The sequence below is a fragment of the Sceloporus undulatus genome, chromosome 1, assembly GCF_019175285.1.
Source record: "Sceloporus undulatus isolate JIND9_A2432 ecotype Alabama chromosome 1, SceUnd_v1.1, whole genome shotgun sequence".
Lineage (NCBI taxonomy): Eukaryota > Metazoa > Chordata > Lepidosauria > Squamata > Phrynosomatidae > Sceloporus > Sceloporus undulatus.
This window is the reverse complement of record NC_056522.1, coordinates 192,217,135-192,235,730: the sequence shown is the minus strand read 5'-3', so window position 1 is coordinate 192,235,730 and position 18,596 is coordinate 192,217,135. Positions and strand designations below refer to the sequence as shown.

The 18,596-nt window shown below is 39.7% G+C and overlaps 1 protein-coding gene across 1 annotated transcript in view; it reads left to right on the top strand.

Annotated features, from left to right (window-relative positions):
- The first annotated feature begins 48 nt into the window (after positions 1–48).
- The window catches only part of PLCL1 (phospholipase C like 1 (inactive)), a 241,815-nt gene continuing 223,267 nt past the window's right edge, over positions 49–18,596 (top strand). The window contains exon 1 of the mRNA XM_042444824.1: positions 49–599. The gene's annotated coding sequence lies outside the window, so the exon portion shown is untranslated. The remainder of the gene's footprint in view (positions 600–18,596) is intronic.

Below are 18,596 nucleotides of genomic sequence, written 5' to 3'. Positions count from 1 at the left end.
ACACACACACACCCATAAGACAGACAGGAGTGTGCAATAGACAGACACACAAATACAGGCACACAAAGCCGAGCCGGAGTTGGCAACACACACACAGATACACACAGATACACACACACACACAGGGAGAGGCGAGGCAGAGTTGGCAACACCCTGAAAAGCAGACAGAGACACTTGGGAGAGGTCCGTAAGAGAGAGGAGTGTGCGATAGAGGGACACTTGGGATAGATAGAGGCACACAAAGCCGGAGCCGGCAACACACTCACACTCACAGACACAGAGGCAAAGCAGAGACACAGACAGACACTTGCAACACACAGACACAGCCAGGCAACTCCATCCCCAGTGAGAGAGCGAGAGAGAGCGAGGCCATGGCTCCCGCGGCGCCCTAGGAGCTCCCTCTCTCTCTCTCTGGGGCTCTCTCTCTCTCTCCCCGGGGTCCATGGCGGAGGCGGAGGAAGACCCCCCGGAGCCCTTTCCGCCCGGGAAGCGGAGGGAGCGGCGGAGCGGGGTCCAGGTCCTCCTGCCCCCCCTCCGACCCCGAAGCCTCCCTTTTGGAAGCCGCCCGGGCCACTCCGCGCAGGAGCAGCATCATCAAGGTAGGTCCCTCCTCACTCCTCGCTCTTGCTCCTTCTTCTTCTACACTGGGTTCACACGTGACGACGCTCAAGTGGACACGGGTCTCAGAGACCCAACTCCAGGTCCCCAGATCTCTCTCTCTTCTCCCCACTCAGCCCCACCCGTCCTCCTTTTCCCGGACGCGCCCTCTTCCTCCACTTCAGGCTCCTCTCCATTTGGAAGCACCGTTAAGAAGCAGGGGTTATAATTATATATATATATATATATATATATATATGTAATAAATAAGTAAATAAATAAAAAATAAATGATATATATAAATATAAATATAAATTATATATATGTGTAAATAAAAATATATATGTAAATAAAAATAAATTACATAATATGTGTGTGTGAATAAAAATTATATGTATATATGTAAATAAATGTAAATAAATAATATATATGTAAATAAATAAAAACAAATCATATATATATATATATATATATATATATTAGGGTATTTCCACCCGGCTCTTCAGCCCTAAAGTGTTTTTGAGTGTTGATTGGGGCCGTCCTCCATTTCCCTGGAGCGTCCTCCTTCTGCCTGGAGCATCCTTCAGAAAAGCCTGGGTTTCTATTGAAACGAGCCTCTTGAGATTTCATTGGGTCTCCTTCAATGTCCTCCATTCGAAACACGGCTCAGAAGCATGGCTTTGCACTTCTAGCAAAGTCTTCACCTTTTAGCTGATCATGTCCTACACTTTCTCTAGTGTCCTCCATTTGAAGCGTAAATTAATGTGTCTGTGACTGTTCTTAGCTTTTATTGGGGTGTGTCCTACATTCTTCTAGAGTGTCTTCCCTTTGGAGCATGACTGAGAAGCATGGGTTTGCATTCCTAGGAGTGTTTTGAGCTTCCAGTGGGTCATGTCCTCCATTTTTGTCTTGAATGTCCTCCATTGTGACTGTGAGAAACATGGATTTACATTCCTCTGGAGCGTTTTCAACTTTTAGTGGGCCCTGTCCTCCATTTTTGTCTCAAATGTCCTCCCTTTTGAGCATGACTAAGAAGCATGGGTTAACACTCCTAGGAGTGTTTTGAGCTTTTATTTGGTCGTGTCTTCCATTTTTTGGTCTTGAATGACCTCCCTTTTGAGCATGACTAGGAAGCATGGATTGACATTCCTGTGAGCTTTTCTTGGGTCGTGTCCTCCATTTTTGTCTTTTGAGCAGGACTAAGAAGCATGCGTTTCTAGAAGCATTTGAAGCTTGTGTTCGGTCATGTCCTCCATTTTTCTGGAAGGGCCTAAAATTTTGTGGCGCCTTGTTCTCCTTTGCAGCGAGGACAATAACATGAAACCCCGTGATTGCATTCAGATTGCCATTGGATTATACTTCCAGTTTCCCTTGTTTGATAAACCTCCTTGGTGTAAATGGCAAATCCTTAAGACAACTTTTGTATCAAGATGGGAGTATGTTAACTCCAGCCTTGGTTCTATGTAGAGTATCCTGACAGCCCCCAAATCGATGGGATTTAAATGAGTGCTGACTAAACAAGCCCCATTCACTTCAGTGGGTCTGCTCTAGCTAGGTGTGTATATATATATATGTGTGTGTGTGTGTGCCTTCAGGTCTCCTCTTGACTCATGGTGAGTCCGTGAATTTTATGGTTTTTTAGGCAAGGAATCCTCAGAGGTGGTTTCGCCAGTTCCTCCTTCCAAAATACCTCCCTGCTATTCTTTGGTAGTCTCTCATCCAAGTACTAACCAGGGCTGACCCTGCTCAACTTCCCAGATCAGAATCTGGTGCCTTTAGGGTACTGAATTTAGGTTTTAGGTCCATGAGATGTTATGGGATGGTGCTTTTTAAAATGCTGTAACTGATCTGATTTTTGAGAGAGATCTTGTAGCCCCTTTGAGACTAACTGAAAGAAAGAAGTTGGCAGCATGAGCTTTCCTAGACTTCAGTCTACTTCCTCAGATGCATTTGACTTAAGTCTGCTAATGACTGGGTAGACTTAAGTTTATGAAAGCGCCTGCTGCCAACTTCTTTCTTTCAGTGAGTCTCAGAGGTGCTTCTAGATCTTTCTACATACTGATTCTACAGACTAACACAAGATGTTAACAATTTCTGCCCCCCCCTCCCCAAACTCTATGTGGGTAGTGATGGTCAACAACACGGCTTCTCTCTTGTCCTGGCATGTGCCTTTATTTTCCTCTTTGCAGTGGCTTGGCCAGGAACAGGAAAGGTTTGGCCTTCTATATGTTGTTGAGCATTCCTTATTGTTGGCAATTCTGAATAGAATAGCTTTTGGGAATTGTAGTACAATAACATCTGGAAAGCCACAAGTTCTTCACCCTTGACTTAGGCTGTGCTATTTGACAGTACGTGTACTTTAAAGCAGTGCTTCTTAAACTCTATGATTTGGGGGCCAGGATCACCAAAAATGACTTGGAGGCACACAATTACAACAACAGCTTTATTATCCAATTGTGTCAGGGACCAGGACCATATTTATGCCCATTGATTACAACAACTGCCTTCCTTCCTTTCTGGCAACTTGCTGAGGTCTAGCAGCCAATAGCTTATAGATAAACACTGGTCCAAGGAAAGCACTGCTTTAAAGGATTGTGATGGATAAGGCATTCTGGTGATTAGTCTAATTCAGTCTAAAAAAGCAGTAGTTAACTTCAGATTATTTATCCATCCGTCTATCCATCCCTATGCAGGCCTTCTATCACTTCTTGCCTTGAGGTAATTGATACAACAGGTCTACTGTTAGAATTAAAATCTGCTTTAAATGTTAGGTCATTCACATAGGGAAGCAGGTAGAGTCATACAGCAGTGGAGAAATTTAGGTGGTGAGTTAAGACCACTTGGTTCCTGCTTTGACAGACCAGAAATCCTTGATTTTTGCTCTGCAGCTAAAAATTCAGTGGATGCAAGGAAGGATGAGTAAAGGAGAGGAACAGAAACATTCCAGCTTTTGTCCGTTAAGTTTTATTCATTTGTAAATTCATTATTCACTGATGCTTCTCCTCCTCTTCTTGTGTGCCTTGAACCTATGGCAGCCCTAAGGCAACTCTGGCTTTTTCTTGGCAAGATTTGTTCAGAGGAGATTTGCCATGGCCTTCCCCTGAGTCTGAGAGCATGTGACTTGCCCCGAGGGTTTTACGATTGAGCAGGGAATCGGACCCTGGTCTCCAGAGTCGTAGTCCAACACTCAAACCACTACACTTCTTCTTCTCTTGTCTGGTTGTTAATCCGTGATTTGAATGTCTGAACACAGAAGTGGTTTCAGGTGGCTGCCTGGACAGGAAAGGCATCCGCTATGTACATTTTCAATCACTTCAAATCAGCAAGAGCTCCTCTTTCCTTGAATGCCAAATATTGCTCTCCAGATGATGCTGGACTGCCCTTCCCAGCATGCTGAACTACTGGCTGTGCTAGCTAGGGCTGTGGGTAATGGCAGATCTGCCCTTTGCCTACCCTTGCTTTAATGGGTAGTGAAGTCATTAATATTTTACACTGTGTGCTATCTGTGAAGAAACATATGTAGGCATTCAAAATCCTGCCATGCATCAAACAACTTTCATGCAGAATTAACCACTAACACTTCAATGAGATTGATCCAACCACAACAGTGTCAAATGACTATGGATAATCTTCTATTACCTTCCCATGAGCTTATGAGTTAAGATATTTACCTGGACCGTATCAAGTCATGTACTGTACATTTAACTGACAATAGAATGAATTGTACTCAGTTGTACATCATATGGAAAATGATTTCGGGTGTGTGACCTGACTAAAATCTGGGTCAATGGAATACAATTTCAATGCAGTGCTGGGGCAAACCTTATTGATTACCAAATAATTGTTATGTAGAAGTGGATACGTTTTAAAAATAGTTGCTCTGTTGTGTAACTTTGTCCTGATGTAGCAATCCTGTTGGTCTGTCTCAAATTTGTAGAGCTCTTTTAAAATAAATAACGGTAGAGATCAACAGTGAAATGAAAATTGAAACCTACGAGTGATGAGACTGCTGATGGAGTTAATGACTTGTAATGAACCTTTCTTCTTGGGAATGTTATGAAGCTCACAAATAGATTGCATTTTTAAAAATATCATAAGCAGTGATACCTCAATGGTCCTCCAGGTGTTTTGGACTTCAGAAGTCTCAACCATATTGGCCAATGGTCTAGGATTCTGGGAACTGAAGTACAAAACACCTGGAGAACCAGAGGGATTAAAGCATACAGCCAGTGGAGGTAATAAGTAACATCTCCTCCTCTTATTTCCAGCCCCTAATCAGGGTGCATAATGAATGGAAATATAGTCACAGGAGATTCTTAATTGCTAAGGTTGCAAATCCTGTGTCACTTGACGTGAGACAAAACACCAGTGAACTCACTTTTACCTAGTTCTGAATAAACATGCATAGGGTGGCATTTTTATCATCTGGGGAAAGTGCATTTGGCAAGAGGTCCCTCAGCCCCTTGTTTGTGGGCTCCCATTATTCTCTAGAATCTTTAAAAAATTGACATGCTGGTTTGCCACCAAAATTGAATAGTAAATGGCTGAATGCACTAGAAAAAGGAACTACCTGCACAATAGTTAATATAGTAAAATTCCTTCCTTTTTGTTCAATAGCAACAGTGTAGTCAATATGGCATTAATTAAAGTTAATTTAAGTATTGGGAGACATAGCTGTGTTAGTTTGGAATATCAATATGCAAATGGACCTTGTGGTTTAAGGTACATTTATATAGAAACGTATAAAAGAGAACCAGTGTGGTGTACTGGTTTGAGCATTGGACTACAGCTCTAGAGACCAGGGTTCAAACCACCAGTTGGCCACTGAAACCAACTGGGTGACCTTAGGCAAGTCACACTCTCTCAGCTTCAGTGGACAACAATGGCAAACCCCCATGAAGAAATCTGACAAGAAAACCCCATGATAGGGTTAGGATTGCCATAAGTCTGAAGCCTTAGGGTTGCCATAAGTCGGAACTGACTTGAAGGCACATGACAACAACGAACAGGGATGTAGCCAAGAGGGGGGTTCTTGTGGTCCGGACCCCTCCTTCCATTAGAAAAATGAATGGTGTGTGCTGCTGCACCGCTGCACCCAAGCCCCATTATAATGGTGGCACTTAGTCTGGACCCCCCCTCCCTAAAATCCTGGCTACGTCCCTGCAACAAATATAAATAGGATCACCATAAGTTGGAAGCTACTTGAAGGCACACAACAACAACAGCAGCAGCAGCAGCAACAACAACAAATTACCAAGAATAAGTCAGGAGATGTTAATTGTTAATAATGAATGGGGCAATTCTAAATGAATGTAATATTTAATGATGAATTCATTCTTATTTAATTTTAGCTGTTTTACATATAGGTTGCTAATATTATGTATTTTAACCATAACAGCTTAAAAGCAATCAAAATATGGCTCCTGCACTTGTGGCCAAAACTGTAGCAGTTGCCCATCCTTCAGTATAAGATCTCCCCCACCCAAAAGATGGAGTAAGTTGTTGGTAGACAGGTCTGTGAAAAATCCTGTCTGTGGATTGTTATGGTTAGCTTCAGTTCCTATTAGGTTTTAGATCTGGAGTACTGATCATGCTTTGTGAGTTATTAGGATTCTTGCTGATACTTTATAAATCTGAACAGTTAGATCCAGAAACTTTTATTTCAAATAGAAAACCCAATGTTGCTGCTGTTGGTGGTGTTTGTAAAGGTGATTTGGTAAGGATTTGTTTTATTCTGCTCTCCTTACTATTGGGTCTCTCTTATATAGCTGGAAAAATTAATAGAAGTGTTTGAAGATGTATGTGCCTTGATTGCCATCTGTTTTGTTCCAGTTCTTTGTCCCTCCCTCACCCCTCTCCCCCTTTTCAGGACAGAACAAACTTTGATCTGGAGTTCCTTGGGTATTTTTCTGTTTCCATCTGGTTGCAATCTTTCCATTGCCTGCTTGATCCTTTGTTATCTGTAATTCTTTCTCTTCCCTTCGCCCAGTTCTAAAGGAAAGCACCATATGAAAGAAGGCTATGGGAGGATTTGCTGACAGTTAACCTCTTGTAATCAACATCCCATTTTATTCATTTCAGCATTCATGGTTCAGTTGTGGTATAAATACCACCCTCAAGTTGACCCTCTGGCATAAGCCTCATGGATTTTGTGCAACTTTAGTGCATTTGAATATTTGGGGTCCTAACAAGACAGAGGCAGCCTTACAAACCACACATCTGTTTAGTTCAACAAAATCAAATACAAAGGTTTTACTGGGTGGTTTTGCTGATGGTGCCACTTCAGACTGTAAGATTGGATTTTAGATGCTATATGTGTATGTTTTGAACTCACTTCTGGCAGAAAAACAGCATGTCAGGAAGAAGTCTTGGGCAAATGCTTCTGCTTAGTCCTCATCACATCATGCTATTATACCAGGTTATTCTATTCCAAAACTGCTTCAGCTGTACTTGCAATAACTGATTGTTGATGTTTTGTATCAAATTTGACTTGTTATAGTGTGACTGCCATATTTTTCATCTGCACTAATGTTATCACCACCCCATTTGCCTGCCTTGTGCTTCAAGACTGGTTTGCATGTGTGTGTGTGTGTGTGTGTGTGTACACACACACTCATCATAATGTTATTACAGCATGACATCATCATGCCACATCTATCACTACTCAAATCTCTTATTATGAGAGGCAGCATGGGAAGAGAAACAACCCTCCCTCCCCTTTTTTTATGTCTCTTGTGAAAAAGAAGAGTGCTGATCATATTAGTTGTTTCGGGTTCAAATCTGCTTCATTCGTACTCATTAAGCCATAATAACATTATAACAGCACATGACCTCATTACATTGCACCCATCACTGGTCAGTCTTCCACTATAAAATGTAAAACAGGAAGAGAACTGGACCACATTTGGAGAAGTGGACAAAACTAAGACTCTCACTATCCGGAAGGATTGCAGTAATTGAAATGAACGTACTGACTAGAATTTTATTTTTAGTCCAGAGTCTGCCAATAATTATTAATGAAAAGTGCTTTAAAGAATGGAATTGACAAAATTTATATGTTCAGGTAAAACCCCCCAGGATTAGATGGAATATCTTAATTGACAGTAAAAATAGAGGTCTGGGGTTACCAGACCTGAAATTATATTATTATCCCAGCGTTCTATCTTGGATAATGGATTGGTGTACATTACAGAATGAAAGGATACTAAATTTGGAGCATGATAATTTGAGATTCGGATGGCACGGGTATACCTGGTTTGAGAAACTAAAGGAAAATAAGGATTTTAAAAATCATTACATTAGAAGAAGTTTGTTCAAAATATGGTTAAAATGTAAATCAAAATTCTATCAGAAAGTACCGTTATGGGTATCTCCAGAAGAAGCTCTGTTTGGAACATTTAGAGATGCAGGAAAACAATGGATTACCTTCAAACAATTAAGATAACAGAAGGAGAAGGAGACAAAATAAAGATAAAATCGAGAGAGGAAACAGAGAAAGAAGGAATAAGAATACATTGGTTTAGATATAGACAATTGGTTGGAAGAACAAAGATAGATTTAAAGAATATAGGAATAGAAGAATGTACGAATTAATTAGATGATATAATTTCTGGAAATACAAGGAATTTTTTTTCTAAATTTTATGAATTACTATTAGAAAGAGAATTGGATCAAGAAGCAGTGAAAGAAACAATGAAAAAATGGAGTCAGCGTATAAACCAAAATATAGATATAGAAGCCTGGGAAAAAACATGGCAAAAAGTAATAAATTCACTCTGTGCCAAAATTTAAAGGAAAATTACTATAAAATGTTATATATGTGGCATTTAACTCCACTTAAATTGGCAAAAATGAATAAAAATAAGAACGCAAATGCAAAATGTTGGAAATGTAAAGTAAAAGAGGGATCTTATTTACATATGTGGTGGAATTGCAGTAAAGCAAAAAAAAAAAAAAATTGGAAAATTATTCACTTAGTATGTATGAAAAAAATACTTGGAGTTTTCTTTTCAATGAAACCTGAAATTGTATTTGTTAAATATAACATTGGTGGTACAAAGTAAATAGGAAGTAAATACTGGAAAATTATATTATATATGGTGACATCAGCCAGATTATTATATGGACAAAAATGGAAATTTTCTCAAATACCTACAGAAGAAGAATGGTTGGAAAAACTGTTAGATATGAAAGATTTAGATTTACTTACAAGGAATGTAAAGGAAGAGGAAGATGGGAAGATACAAGAAGAGTGGAATTTAATAATTAACATTTGGAGAAATAAACTTGCTGAAAATAATAATGAAGTTAAGAAATAAATAAACAGTAATAAACAAGAACATTCAATTCAATGGAGGAGTAATAAAAATAATAAATATGGGTAAAGAGATATGAATAGATATAAATGAAGATACGTAGTAAGATTACATATTTAGGTATATATATATGCACTCAGTATTGTATTGATATGTATTATTAAGAGTTAAATGTTGGGTATAAATAGCTGGGTAGGAAGGAAAAAAGGAAACTGAAATAATTGGAATGGTAATGTAAATTGAAGGAAAAGAAAGGAAAAGAAAGGATGAAGAGTAAAAAAATGATGAGAGGTTATGAGTTAAATTATAATTCAAAGTGTGATTGAATTTAAGAGAGTAATTAAGAAATGAAACAAATAACTAAATAAGAGGTAGATAAGGAAAAGATAAACAAGAGGATCAGTTCAAATTAAGCTTAAGCTGTTCAGGAACAAATCCATTTTAGATAGAAAATGACAAGTTTTTATGAGTTGAAGGTTTTTTGAATAGTTCAGATTATATAGTATTTATGTAGAGAGTAATCTATATAGGATACAAGAATAAGGATCATGTTTTATGTATGTGCATGTGTATGTATATGTATGGGGGTGTGTATGGATAGGACTAAGGAGGTTCATGACCAAGGTCTGTTTGGTAAGATGAGAGATGTTCAGTTGTTTAATAATAATAATAATAATAATAATAAAGCTTTATTTATATACTGCTTTTCTGGTGACTATATGTTTGTATGTAGTTTATGTTGGTAGGTTTATATGTTTAGGTGTATGTTAATAGATAGTATATGTATTATATGTATTTGTTTATAAATAAAAATTTTAAAAAAAGAAAGAAAGAAATGGACCGCACCATCTCTTGCCATTTCTGATATCTTTCCCCTTTGGAAAACAAAAGTGCTCATCATGCTAGTCAGGTGTTTCAGGTTGTCCAATTCAAAGACCACTTCATTTGTATTCATTGAGCTATAATAATGGTAATACATCATGACGTCATAGCATTATCTCACTATTACTCTATTTTTTTTAAAGTAATGCTGCAGTGGCAACATTGTGGTGTGTGGTACCACAGGAACGCAGTGGGAAAATATTTGGAAAAAAACTTCATACAGTAAAGGCATCTGAATAGTGACTTCAAATAGTTAACAGGTCAGGATCATAGCATTATTGCACTATAACAGCAAAGCATTTATTTTTTACAAAATATGGAAAAAAAGAACTGAAAAGGGTTTCAAGAGCATGACCACAGAAAATGCAGCTGTTCGGTTTGGAGGTTTTGTCCTCCCTGCCCCAGCAGTGGAAGTAGTCTGAGGTTTCCCTGCGGAAGATTTCTTGGGAATTCCCAAGGGAAGGACAACTAGAACACACCACATCTCACTCACTAATCAATCTTTCTCACAATGAAGTGGAATGGGACATCTGCACTCAAACTGGCTACTGAATCAAAGAGGGAAAGGGGGTCATTAACAGATTATTTTCAGCATGCAAAAAAACCCCCACACTTCCAACGATTGTATAGCACAACAGCACCAGGAGAACCACATCGTTGTGTGATAGCTTCAGACAAAAGTGGGAGTAAACCAGTGCTATGGTAGTATAATAGTGTGGTGTGATAAAGACCTTGGATATTTTGTAGGTACAAGGTGTTTTTGGCATGGGGAACTTTCAGGCATGCCATGGGAACAGAACATGTGGCCTTCAAAATATATTTGGATGGCAATTCCCATCAGCCTTACCAGCATAGCTCATGGGAGAGTTAATGGGAGAAGTAATTCAGCAACACCTGGAGGTCCCCAAGTTCTGTTTCTCTGTTGAATAGTGCATTTTGTGAACATTTACCTTGAAGCCTATGTAAGTGAGGGCAGCAGATTGTGGCAGGGTGATGATAATAAAAAATGGGCAGGAGGGAAAGGATCAAGCTTCCTCTGTTAACCATTCTTCCATTTTCCTCACCACTCTTTGTTACACATACATAGGGGTAATGTTTAGTTTGCCCTTGATAGCTTTTATACATGGTACAATATCTTTGAATGATTGGCAGAGGGAGGATTGTGGCACATGGAGCTCTTAAACCAAACTGCTCCTGAATGGCAATAAACACATTCTGCCTTTCCATAGCTCAAAGGCACTTCTTTTCTTGCAAAGTGATTCAAGAGCATTCACTAATAGGCTGTTTTGCTTCAAGAAGTTATATCCCGTTTCGCTGACATCTTTACCCTTTTAAAAGCCACCGATAAAAGATAATTTAATGCCTGATTTCCTTCAGCTTGTGCTCTTTTGAAGATAGTGTGGCCAGACAGTTAAGATACCAGGGATGTCTGGTCTGCTGCTTGAGGCAAAGGGCAAGGTAATGAGGTCTGTCTCCCAGCTACTGAAGCTGGCCAGACTGGCATTTAAATATTACTCCAGCACTGCTGACAGGGCAGCATCCTCCACCATATTCAAGAGCAGCAGAGTTTCTTGGGGACACAGGGCATGTTATGCACACATACAGACCTCAGACCATCAATAGCTTGCTGCTGGTCCTCATCCCACTGAAGGAGCTGCTTTCAGTTGTCTAAGGCCCTGTCTAGGCTAGCCTGGGGGCAGAGTCAGAGCATAGCTTCCTGACGATGCATGCCTGACTCTGCCCCCCAGGTGCCCTGATGCTGCACGTTGCTCCAGATGGCACATAGCATCATGGCGCACCTCCAGTGCTGTGTCCAAATGATGCAGCACCAAAGGGGTGCCATATAGCTGCACTGCAATGGCTATGGCACCCTTTCAAGGGTGCAAAAAGGAGCCGTTTAAGGCCAGATCAGGGCCACGGCATGAGATTGCTGCAGCCCTGACCCAGCTGAAGAAGGTGGCTGGAGGCCGCCCCTTCAGGGCTGTTTGTACAGCCTCTAATTCTGCAGCCAGCCCTGTGTGTATGGGCCTTTAAGTCACCTGTTGTCTTAAGGCAACCCCATGAATTTCATAGGGTTTTCTTAGGCAAAGAATACTTTTCTTTCTCTAAAGCCATTCTTTGGATTGACAGGCATTGTTGGAACTGGTGCTGCAGGAGTGGGGTAGCTGTGGTTCTTGGTCCTTCCTTGGGTGATTTTGCCAAATCCCAAAATTGTCAGTACCTATCTTTGTGCTGATGACATGAAGTGACTAGTTGGTTCAGACACCACCGTGGTTTATCCTAAGAGACATAAAAATCTACTGAGGGATTCATAGGCACACCTTGAAAGGTTTTCCTCATGTTTCTAGAATTGTGTTATAGTTTTTTGTGGGTTTTTCGGGCTATGTGGCCATGTTCTAGAAGAGTTTCTTCCTGACGTTTTTCCAGCATCTATGGCTGGCATCTTCAGAGAATGCTTGTGCGAACTCCTGGATCAAGGTCAACTTTATATTATGGGAAGGTGAATCATAGAATCATAGAATTGTAGAGTTGGAAGAGACCACAAGGGCCATCCAGTCCAACCCCCTGACATGCAGGAACTCTGAAGAGTAGATCCTTTCCTTAAGCCATTTTTGTACAAACAGAGCAGGATTGTTTAGACTTGCTAACTCTGACTTATGGCAACCCTGTTCATAGGGTTTTCAGGTTTGCCATTGCCTTCCCCTGAGGCTGAGAATGTGAGATGTGCCCAAAGTCATCTAGGGATTTCCCTAGCTGAGTGGGGATTCAGACCCAGGTTTCCTGGAGTCATAGCGTAATGCTTGAACCTTTGCACCACACTGATTCTCATATATTTACTCCTCTTTAAAATGAGGTATAATTCTGGTAATTGATGTGATACAGTGGTTAGAGGATCAGTTTTGGTTGGCAGAGATCTGTGTTCAACCCTCCAGTCAGCCATATAGCTGACCAATGGGTTCCTGATTATTTTTCAGCTGAACCTTCCTCACATGGTTGCTGTGTGGGTACAATGGAGACATATAAAATACCCTGAGTTGTTTTGCGGGGCATAAATCGTCATTAGCATGATCAGCATTATCTGGGATATGTCCATGTATGTCTGTGCTCAGCCCTAGGCATTGCTGTCCTTCCAATGACTTAATCTAGAACGAAAAACAAGGTCTCACAAAGGAGCAAACAAAAATGGCAAATTGCCTTGTGGGGCCTCAGCATTTGTTACTAATTGACCAAAGTATAGCAAACTATTTCTTCTGTGCCATCCTTAATCAAAGTTGTTACATTCATTTTTGAAGCTGTGTAGTTTCCAAAACAAATGGGCTTTCATATAAGAAGTTGTTCCATAGCTTAAGGCCCTTATTTCAAGGAAAGGTTGCCCAGTTTCTTCCTGATGTCAAAACCACAGAGAGACTTGAAACTGTAAAAATGCACATGGGATCTTGTTCAGAATTATTCAGTTGTTTGAAAGAAAAGTGTTGGCAGAGTGTTCTTTTTAATTCACTGCATGGTAGACCACAAGTTTATTAAAAATGCATAATTTGTTTCACTGCTGAATGAAATGTTAAGGGAGATTTTTGCTCCCTTGTGTTTTACTCTGAAGAGCAAATAGAGGGAAATCTTGTCTTTCTGCTCATTTGCTCGTCTGGCATATATTTTCTTTAGTTTCCTTCATAGCATAGCATTGAAAAACAATGCCTGAACAATGCTTTCCCTCCACACCACATTATGACTAATGGTCATGCTGATCTCATTTGGAGTAGAGCTATGCAGGCCATATACTAGTGGGCTTGATTCATATGTAGGAATGGTTGAATTTATCAAAAGTTTGCTTTCACTTAGTTTCTCATTTTTTCCAACCTTAGGTCCATTTTCCTCCACTTTGTGCTTTAAAAACAAAAGTCTGTGCAAAAGCACACATGCATTTTTCGGTGCAGTTCTCCTATTTTCCAAGAAATTTTGATATGAGGTATGCTTGTGGTATGTTTGTATGTCAAATACAACAGTGTTTCTGAAAGTATTTGCTATAATGGACCAGCAGCTTTTTCCTCCAGTGTGCCATAGACTGATGCTATATTTGTGCCATGGCTATGACTCTTTCCTGGAAACCCACTACAGACCAGTAGCGAATGGCTTCTAGAATACCACCTGTTTACTGACCACTACAAGGTCATTGTTCTGAATGGATGTTAGATATTACATTGCCTCTTTTCTGTTTGCTGTCTCATATGCATGATGTTGTCATAGACAAATAAACATTCTTACATATCACTTATGAAAATTCCTTTACATGAATATAGGGAAAAGTTAAAGCTATACAATTTTTAACATAGGTTTCTGGGTTCTTTGGCTACCAATCCCATAAAAGGAAAGAAGCTGGCAAACTACTATATTCTCTTTACAAAGCATCCCATGTTCTGACATCTGCTGGGGAGGCTATTCTATCTGCCCTACTACCCTCGCAGGTACATTTGGTGGAGACATGAGAGAGGACCTTTTCTGTGGTTACTCTTAGGCTCTGGAACTTCCTTCCCAGAAAAGTTAGACTGGCACACTCCCCACTTGATTTTCACAACAAGCAAAGACTTTTCTATTCTGACAGGCATTTGAGGAGTGATGATATAAAGACCATTTTATACATTACACTGGATATTGTGAATTGTTGTGCTGGTGTATGGTTCCCTTGCAATGATAGATGTTTTAACCTAGTTTTGATTTTCCTTGATTGTTTAATTGTGTTTGAACCTTTATATATTGTGGTTTTTAAAACACTGTTATGATTTTTAATCATTGTAAGCTATTTTGAGGGATGCGGTGGCTCAGTGGTTAAGACACTGATTCCGACAATCACAAGGTCAGAAGGTTGGCAGGCCCAAGTGCTGCATGATGGGGTGAGCTCCCATCGCTAGTCCCAGCTTCTGCCAGCCTAGCCATTCGAAAGCATGTAAAAAGCGCAAGTAAATAATTAGTTGCCACTTTGGTGGGAAGATAACAGTGTTTTGTGCAGACATGCTACCCACATGATCATAGAGTCTTCTTTGACAATGTTGGCTCTTTGGCTTAGTAACAGAGATGAGCACTGCCCCTATAGTCAGACACAACTAGACAAGCTTGTCAAAGGTGAAACCATTACCTTTACTGTTACCTTTTATGCCATTTTGAGTCCCAGTCTGGGAAGAAGGTGATATAGAAATAAATATGATGATGATGGTGGTGGTGGTGGTGGTGGCTGTGGTGATAGGGGAATTGGTGTATATTTTTGTTTTTTCCATTAGTAAAGATGATATTAAATATAAAATGGTTAAGAGTTTTAACCAGGGTTGGTTACAGGAAACACACAACTCTTTTGTTACAGTGGCTCCTCTGGCTAACACTTTTTTTTGGTTGTGATGGGAACATCATAATGTTGATTATGAGCAGATTTCTTCAAGGAGCAGATTTCTTCATACGAACATGCCCAGTCTCTGAGATTTTGGGGAGGATGCCCTTCTTTCTTCTTGCCACCTCCACAGGTGTGTTTGCTAGAGATACAAGAGAGAAGGGGCTTCTCCTTGGTTGCTCCATGAGTGGCTGTTTTGGTCTTTTCCCTGGTTGTCCTTCCACTGGCACAGATTTTTTTTGTGGCAGTTTGTTGAGTGTTTTAAAGAAAAGGCTTTTAGATTTAAGCTGTAGCACTTACATTTCTTTTTTAAATTGATTGTTGTAATTTGTTTTTAATTCATTAGCATTCTAATGATTCCTTAAGTTTTCTAATGATTCCTTAATTTTAATAATGACCTTTAATTTTTTTCTCTCTCTTGCCCCCTTCTGTATTTTTCTCTTTATATGTTGTAATTTTGTAAGACACTTTGACTACCAGTGATGGTAGAAAAGTGAGATGTAAATAGAACTCAGAAGTCCATTGAAGTTCTTGTATTAACACGGGGAAAGTGTTACTACAATTTGCAGTAGCTGTTCAGATATTTCATTGTGCAAGAAAGCCTCAAGCATGTGGTCTTATTTTGTGGGGGGAAACAGTGCACTTTTCCTGTAGAAAGAAATAATGTATTTGAGGTTTTATCTTATGTTGAAATATCTGACTAATAACTGTAAATTAATGTGTTGTTTGGAGCAATGCTACTTAAAATGGTGGCCCATGGACCCATAGTGATGGTCCTAAAGGGTCCCTGTGAGTTTCCAGGAAGGAAAGAAACAACTATAGCCAATGGTCATAGATACAGTGCTAGTCCCTGGCACATGGGAAAAATTACATTTCTAGTCCCTACATCAGCATAACAGATCCATTAGGTGCTGGTTCCATTACATTGAATGATGAAGCATCTCATACATGGAAATGCAAAAATAGTAACCGGGCCGTTCTTTTAAAAAGCTTATTTTTTAATTTATTTAAACCACTTATGGTCTCTGGATGTATATGTGCCTTCAAGTTGCCTGTCGACCTGTGGTGAACCCATGAATTGCATAAAGTTTTCTTAGGCAAAGAATACTCAGAGATAGTTTGCCAATTCTTTCCTCTACCCTTAGCCAAAAGGATCCTTCAGTCCCTGCCCTCAGGCTGACATTGGGAAAAAGAAAGAACACACAAGGGAAAAGGGATGAGGAAGGGAGGATTTAAATTCAGCAGTAGCTACCGTATATACACGACTATAAGTCGACCTCATTTATAAGTTGAGGGCAAGTTTGGAGGCAAAAATTATGGATTTTGATTTGACTCGTGGATAAGTCGATTGTAAAACCTAAGGGCATATAACAAAGGATCAAAAGGATGAAGCAAACAAAAACAATGTCAAAGAACTTACAAAATTCCAGCCATGATGTTTGTGCTCACTCTTATCACTGGATGCTTAAGGGAACAGAGAGGTTTGGTGCTTCCAGGACAGATTATACTCTTGCCTTTCACCAGCAGATGATTCCTCCTTTTAATAAGAGTTAAGATACAGTACTTACGTTGACTCATGGATAAGTCGACTCAGGCTTTTTGGGTCATTTTTTTGACCTAAATTTCTAGATTTATACATGAGTATATATAGTAAATCCCAGCACAATGCAGGTGTCCCTGTCTCCTCTTCTCCCTCTGTGTAAAGAGCAGTGACAATTGGAACCTGTTGGGAAGGGATACTAAAAATAACACATGCTTTAGGGCCACATTACTTGAAAGTCTTCATGAAGCTGTCCAAGCATTAAGATCAGCATGGGAGGTTATACCCCTTGACCAGCCAGTAAAAACTGCTAGACAAGTGAATACTTGGGATAGGGAATTCCAACGGTAGCCCCATACCTTTGGAATGCCCCCCTCCCCCCGAAATTGAATGGCCATACCACTGATGGCTTAAAAAATTAATCTGAAGACACATTTATTCTTCATTCCATGCTTTAATAGAAACCTAAACTGTTGTTATTGTATGTGTATGTTTAACTGTAACTACTGGTATATTTTTCTGCGTTTTGTAATCTTGTAAAATGCCTTGCAAGGGCAGGGCAGTTTGAAAGATGCCTTAATTTGTTTTTCAATAAATGAACAGGAAATTTAAGTTGACGCCAGAATTTGTATTACTTTTACTGAAGCTGAATGGCACCTAAAGTAATAATCGGATCGGTGATGGATAGAAGAAACCTGAAAAGGAGTCATTGGGATCAGTTAACAGCCAGATATGCCTGACAGGAAAAAATAGACAGTGGGATAAACAATATGATTTTGGAAGATATAGCATGATTTACATACAGAGAAGTCACACTTTACCATGGACTGTAAAGCTTTGGGGTTAATTTAAGCAGTTGTGTTATGTAGCTTGTAACTCTCTCATTTGTTTCAAATTTAGGTTAGTTTAGATGCAGTAATCTTTGGATATCAAATAACAACTGAAGTACAGTAGGCCCTTGGTATCCGCTATGGTTTGGTTCCAGGACTCCCTGTGGATACCAAAATCCATGGATGCTCAAATCCCATTAAATATAATGGTATTGTAAAATGGTGTCTCTTACATAAACTGGCAAAATCAAGGTTTGCTTGAAATGTATATATTTTTTTAATATATTCAATCCGTGGATACTTGAATCCATGGATGAAGAATCCATGGTTATGGAGGGCCAACTGTAAGAGAAAAGTCCCAAATAATCAGAAGCGCTAGACTCGCCTCCAAGTTTATTTCAAGATAGGAGACTTTGAACGTTATCACATGGGACAAAATTGGAAGTTTAAAGGGGTGGCAATGCAGGGTCATCCAGGGCTTAGGGACAAATGCGTAGCTGCTTTTCAGATGATTCTGCATGCAATCAGAAGAGAATCCAAGGAGAATGTGAGGTTAATCAGGAAATAAGTAAATTCGCAAAACTACTGGGTTTACGTTTCCATTTTGCTTGCTAATTGACTCCTCTCACGTAATGGCTGCTGTGTGAAAATGCAAGCCTCCAGATGTGTCTGGTTTACTGATTCTCACACCCAGACTGCTTATATAGGCCTGTCCCTGGACTTTCCACTCCACCCCATGCATCTGAGGAAGTACACTAAATCTATGAAAGCCCTTGCAACAAATTTATCTTTTTGTGCTAGTCTCAAAGGTGCTACAAAATCCCTTTGCATATTGATTTTCCAGACTAACATGGCTGTGTCTTTGAGAATGTAAAAGGTTACTACATGTTCCTCATGCCTGCCCTACAGAGTTTTCCAGTGCTGTACCAACTGTTGGCTTGGAATGTGGAAACAGGTCCTCAGATATATCTAAATGTCTAATGATGGTCTAAGCCTGAAGCTCTGGTTTTTTTAATGTGTTTATCAAGGAGTTCAGAGTTATCTACACAACTTCACTG